Below are 6,231 nucleotides of genomic sequence, written 5' to 3' on the forward strand. Positions count from 1 at the left end.
CTCAAACAGGCCTCCTCACTTAAAAGAGCAAATTATTTAGCATGACTTCAAATACTGGTTATAGTCTGAATTAAATTTAAAGCGTTAGGACATACTGCTTCATCACATATTTCTCAGATGAGGAGTCCGAATTAGGCCTTGTCTGGTTGTAATTTATTAAAACTGACACAGCTAAACAATTACCTACTGTTTACCTATGTGAAAGTATACTGATTTTAAAGAAGGGTTACTGATTTTAGAACCAATTAAATTCTGCAGATATTAAACGAAAATTACTACTGATGTTAGACTTATAGATAAAATAGACGAATCAGATTTAGACGGTTGCTCCCATAGGCATGATTTCTAAGCGTTATTGATTTTAAAATGATTATGTAAGTGCAGGAGCCCTATAGGCATGGTATCTAAAATGAAGTTGACTACTATTAAACCTATGATTGTTTTCCTAACGACAGATGAATATGCAGAAATGCAGAAACAAAACTATAGTCATGATTTCTATATGCAGAAACTTATAGGCATGATTTCTAATGCAGTAATGAAACAACGTATAGGCAAGATTTCTAAATGCATAATCTTAGAAACTTATACATGATTTCTATACGCAAAAACTTATAGGCATGGTTTCCAATGTAATAATGAAATGACTTATAGGTAGGAGTACTATATGATATGCATAAATGCAGAATTTGTAAATAGTAATCCCTATAAGCATGCTGTCTACCCATATGCATACATAAATGACCCTCTCCTTTTTCACTTGAACCCCATAGTTATTACAAATTATTACAGAACCGAATAAATAAAAAAAATACATCAGAACTTCCAGCTGTAACCAAACAGCCTAATTCAGACTCAAGGTCTAGCAATATGAGATAAACCAACTTCCAGGATCCGTTTTCCAAAAGCCTTTCTCTTATTTAGGATGTGTCAAAGTTCCCAAGAGTCTCAAAGGGACTCAGGGCAGTGCTTACACCCCAAACACATTGCAAACTTAGATTATAGTGCAGTGTGGAAGAGTCAGCCCTCAAATGTCCAAGTTCAGAGGGAACTCAAGGTCCCAAAGCAAGGCTCATAAGAGGGGAATAGAACTTAGAATCTAAGAGTAAGTGTATGTGCATAGAAGGGGATTAGGGAAGGCCATGGCAGGCTGGTGGTCATGCCCAGCAATTTAAGAGTGTTGGCACACCCTTGGCCAGCCTGTCAGCCAAAATTGGGAGTTAGGATTCATTGAGGATCAGGTTTGGACTTGGGCAGTAATTTGGATACTGCCAGGCCATGAACCTTAACTCAAACACATAGAGGAGAATAGGGGTAGGGATTCATAACAGAAAATAGATGTAAGGAAAGAACACACATAGTTAACATTAATCATGAGCAACAAAGTAAACAGGATTACAGAAAACTGTAATAAACACATAGGGGTGAGTCAGGAAAGCTAAATTAGAATATACCAGTTTCAGGGAAAACAAACAAGTAAAAGTAGTCTTGAAAAAGCCAAGTTGCAAGCAAAAGTTCCAAAAGATCCCAGAAAAGAGCAAAATGTTGTAAGAGTATTGAACTCAAAGAAATAAAATGTGTAAGTAAGTTGAAAGTATTGATCTAAAAGTTCGAGGTATTGGACTCGAAGTCGTCTTATATGTGCAGAAGGGCAGTCCCTTTTATAGTGTAGAGAAACAAGTAAGAAAGGCAAGGAAATATCATTGAAATCAATCTCCCTTTGGTTAAGGGATTCTGATTCCAACGAGTAAAAGTCAGTTAAGGAAATAAATTTTAATTTAAACCTTTCAAAGTAGCACAAAGGGATAAATACATAGAAGTTATTTAAGGAAAACCATCAATGGTACACGGTTTGTGCCAAATATGGCAAGGTAATCAATCAAACAGCCATGAAACCAAAATTACAGGTTCAATTCGAATGAACCAAGTCAAGAAAGGTAAAGAAGGTTCAATCGAAGAAAAATCAGTGACAATTCGCCAGCCTTATTAAAAGGATTTCAGAATCAATCAATCAGTTGGTAAAAATCTTTTGAAAGAGAAATTTCACATATATAAAGCATACCAATCAAATGAAAGGAATCGTCAGGTTACTTAGAAAAAGCGTCTAACATTGAAAGCCTTAGAGTCACAAACAAAAGGGAATCGAGTTCAGTTATAGACTCATAGTGAGTCTGAAAGCCTAGGGTCCCAAAGTGGAACCCTAATATCACTTGCCAAAGAAACCCCCAAATCCCAGGGTTTTGAATTGAGTCAGACATAGAGGTGAGAGAGCAGGTCATTGAAAGAGGCTCAGAAGTCTCTTCCAAAGACTTTATGAGAAACAAACATACATGATAGAAAGAACTGATTCAAGGTCATGAGAACATGTTTGAGAAAACTCAGAGTTTAAACAAGTTCAGAAGAAAGAGATGATATGAGCTTTAAACAAAAGTAGATGAAATATGCTTAGCAGGAACACAAACAGAACTCAGTAAAGTGAACAAAATCAAAGAACTTAACCATAAACACATATAGCAAAGAAAAAGGATTAACAACACAGATTAACGTGAGAGCATAAGAGTGACAACAAAAATAGAAGAGTCTTGCATAATAGAAAAGAAACAAGAGAGCAAACTCATGCATAGTAGAAAAGAAAACATACGAGCCTAACATAGATAAACACACATAAAGAAAGAACGGAAAGAATCAGAAAGATATTTGAAGAAACTTTTTCAGAAACCCTAAAATCGAAATTGAACGATTTTAAAAAGGAAATTTGGGGAAAAACTTTAAAATGTCAAATAAAGCCCAGACATATCAAAAATCTAAGAAAAATAGGCGGATACAGAACCTCAGACGGCTTAGAGTTGCAGAGAATGCCCTAGAAATGAGAAAGGTCTTGAGGAAAGTCAGATCCTGAGTCGAAAAGACTCATATTGCTTGAAAATGCCGGGGTAATGGCCGGAGAAGCCATAGATATACAGATCTGAGAAGGATCTGAAGAGAGCCATTGAAGTCGGGCTTCAAAACCTTGAATAGTTTAGGTCTGATGGTGAGAAAGGATGAGTACGGACCATCCATGGCCGGAGATGCCATGGATTCCGGTGGAGTGGTGGTTGAAGACGGGTAGAAGGAGGCTAGGGATTCAAAGAGTTTGAGAGAGTTTGAGAGACGAGAGGTTTCAAAGGCGGCTGAGAGATGGGAAATGAGGGATTGGGGTAGTCGTTTGGGGTTAAAAATGGTAAGGGTGGTTTGTGGCCGTTGATTAAAATGATCAACGACCTAGATCAATAGTAGGAACCGAGCTGGTCATTTAGAATTGGGTTGGTTTAATTGAGTCAAATTAAGGGCTACAATTGAAATGTAATGGGGCTGTTATTGAAATAAAAATGGGGCTAAATATTAAATATTAAATAGCCATTTTCCCTTTTTATTTTATAAAAAAAGTGAAGATGATTTTAAAAAGCAAATGAAAAGTACTAAAACAATTAATAGTATATAAAATTGATCTAAAAATATTGTTCCCAATTTTATAATCATAAAATGCTATTAATCTTAAAGTAGGCTATAATTGTAATTATATGCAATTTATTCTTTTAAATACCAAATAAATTTGTAAAAATATACAAAAATCACCTTAACTATATTTTAGTATAAATATGGGAATAAAATAAATTATTCACCAAAAGTGATGATTTTGGAAGTAATTATTGGTCTTTATACTGCTAAAATAAACAATAAAATGATTTTAAAATCTTAAAAATTAGGAAAAAATACCAAAACTCTTGGGCATGCTTATATATGTATGTACATGCTATTTTGAAAGTATTTTGTACATTGGGAAAAATTGGGTATCAACAACTACTCATTAGTATTTGGGGTTGATTGTGTCTTTTGTGTTATGTGAAAGCCGTGTACACAAGGCGACGCGTGGATACACGGGTTGTACGTGGTATATGACCGATTTAGTCTACTTAGACTATTTCCATGCTTTAATTGAAATGCCACATCATGTTCTAAATTCTCATAGTCAGTCTATTCTTATTTGTGTTAGTTTATCCTTACTTGCCTTAATTGACTTGTTTAACACTTGTTCTATATTCTACTTTGTTAGTCTCTCTCATGCTTTAGTTGAACTTGTTGCCTTTATTTGATACATGTCATCTCTTTTATTGTTGATTATCATTTCTTGATGTCATTGTACGTGTTATCTCTTTCATTGTTAATTTTCATTATTTGAAGTCATTGTTACTAGTTATCTCTTTCGTTGCTATTATTGTCATTTGAAGTCATGTTATTCCTTCCATTTTGAGTTATTTTTATTTAGTTCGTAGTTACACGTTATCTTTCTCATTGTGGAGTTATTGGTGTTGAAGTATTGGAATTTGTATCATTTTGAAGTGAAGTTGATAATTGTTAAGATATCTTTCTTGTTGAGAATTTTACATTCATTGTCATTGTTGATATTCTTGTACCCGTTGCGGTGGAGCCATGGGCTATTGTTGTGAAAACATTGATATAGATTATTGTTGGCAAGTTGTGATAAATGGGCACTTGTGGTGCGAGTTATTATTGTGATGTGTTATTGATGTGCGTGCGACGATATAAGGCTTGGGGTTAATGTGCATGCGGCGATATAAGGTGAGACTTATGTGCGTGTTGCTTGTAGGGGAACTACATGAAGCCACATGGCGCCATAAGGTTTGCTAAATTGCATGTAGCTATTTCAGGAAACCTGTTTTCAAAACCTATTTCAAATGTAAGGCTCATGCGGCGGTATAAGGAAAGATTGTGATTGAAATCGTGAATTGTGAAAATGAGGTGTAACTCGGCGGTGATTCATATTGTACACGAGGCAGTACCTCGTTGTGATTCTTGTTGTGTATTTCTTTCTTGTTATTGTCTGTATATGATCATTATGGTTCTCATTAACCGATTCCCTTATATTATTTTCGTGTTTGCAATTCTGGTATTAGTTCGTGCTGCAAACTGTTTCGCATAAGTTATTTATCCATTTTCATTATTCATCCTTATTACGCTGTCATATTGTTTATTTATATCCTAGTTGGTATCTTGACCTGACCTTGTCACTACTCTACCAAGGTTAGGATTGATACTTACTGGGTACCATTGTGGTGTACTCATACTATGCTTTTGGCACATTTTTTTGTGCCGATCCGGGTACGTTTGCGTGCGGCGGTCTTTAGTGATCATCTGCTGGCTGTTTTACGAAACTTCAAGGTATGCCTGCTTGGCGTCCACAGGCCTCAGAGTCACATTCCTTTACTTTTACTACTGTTGTATTTTACATTCAGACAGTGATATAGTAGACAGTCTAGTATGACTCTGTAGAGCTTATAACTTAGATCCACCGGTCTTGGGGAGTGCACTGTTTTTTATTATGTTTTTAGGAGTTTATCTCAGTTATTTAGACATGTTTTTAGTATTTTGTTGATTATTCCTGTCATGTTATATTGAATGTTAGGCTTAGCTAGTTGCAGAGCCTAGGTGCCATCACGACATCCTACGGAGGGAAATTGGGGTCGCGACACAAGTCTATTCTTTGTTGCTATTTATTTTGTCATGTTTTTTGTCGTTAGTTTTATATGGATATTCTGCAAAAGGTTATTTGTCTAGTGAGTGGTCTTGACTTGAACCTCGTCACTGCTCTATTGAGGTTAGTCTTAGTACTTACTGGGTACGGATTATGGTTTCCTCACACTATGCTTCTGCATATTTTTATGCCGAACTAGCTACCTCACATCGTGCTAGTCAGTAGAGAGTCGACCAAGAGCTATGGAGACTTCAAGGTATACCAGATGCCCCGCTCGCATGCCTCAGAGTCACCTTCTATTTTTCCATTAATACTATTTATCGTATCCCAAACAGTATTTATTTTTTAGACTTATTGTGTACTATTTATAGAGCTTGTGATTCAGTATTACCGGGGTTTGGGATGTAACAGATCTATTCACTTTATGGCTATGTTATGGCATTCCAGTTTTTCTTTCAATAGTTAAGTTGTTTTGCTCTTTAATCTCATAATGTGATAGGCTTAACTAGTCTTAGAGACTAGGTGCCATTTTGATCCTTTAGGTGGGATTTTGGGTCGTGACAAGTTGGTATCAGTGCCCTAGGTTCATCGGTTCTATGAGTTATAATCATGTTTAGTAGAGTCTTGTGGATCATTACAGAGACATCTGTACTTATCTTTGAGAGGGTACAAAAGTATTAGAAAATTTCACTTATTTC

Source organism: Nicotiana sylvestris, chromosome 4 (assembly GCF_000393655.2).
Source record: "Nicotiana sylvestris chromosome 4, ASM39365v2, whole genome shotgun sequence".
Lineage (NCBI taxonomy): Eukaryota > Viridiplantae > Streptophyta > Magnoliopsida > Solanales > Solanaceae > Nicotiana > Nicotiana sylvestris.